This window comes from Sinocyclocheilus grahami, unplaced genomic scaffold, assembly GCF_001515645.1.
Source record: "Sinocyclocheilus grahami isolate Dianchi unplaced genomic scaffold, SAMN03320097.WGS_v1.1 scaffold2272.1, whole genome shotgun sequence".
NCBI lineage: Eukaryota > Metazoa > Chordata > Actinopteri > Cypriniformes > Cyprinidae > Sinocyclocheilus > Sinocyclocheilus grahami.
In genome coordinates this window covers 37,439-38,016 of record NW_015507451.1, presented here as the reverse complement: position 1 = coordinate 38,016, position 578 = coordinate 37,439, and positions in this window count along the sequence as shown.

Genomic DNA, 578 nt, shown 5'->3' with positions numbered 1-578 from the left:
ATTGATACAAATTTGGGTCCAAAAATTATTCAGACCGAGTCTGGGGAAAAAACTGAAGTTGAGGTTTGCATGAATCTGGGTGACAGCATGCCCAGGAGACTACAGGCTGTCATTAAGGCTAAGGGTTGGCCGACAAAGTACTCATAGTTGTGTAAATACTGTCATACTAACAGCTGTCTGAATTATTTTGGTTCATTGTAATCTATTACATACCTTTCTATCAAAATTATCTAACATTATCAAGATGAATTTGTTCTGACACAGTGTAACTCTGAGTTCTTGTCATATTTTATTACCATTTTCTAAACTATAGCGAATATAATGTGAGAAATGTTGAAGGTGTCTGAATAAATGTTGGTTTGACTGTATCTATTTGATAAATGAAGTTAACCAACTAACATTATACATACCTTTTTGGTTTCTGTACCCAATATTTAAAAAATGTACAAATGCAATAAAAATATCGGTATCGGTACTCGGTATCGGCAAGTACCAAAAATAAAAGTATCGGTATCGTGCGAGTACTGGAAAAAGTGGCATCCCTATTTTCTAATGATCCTGAAGACATTGATTAGCAT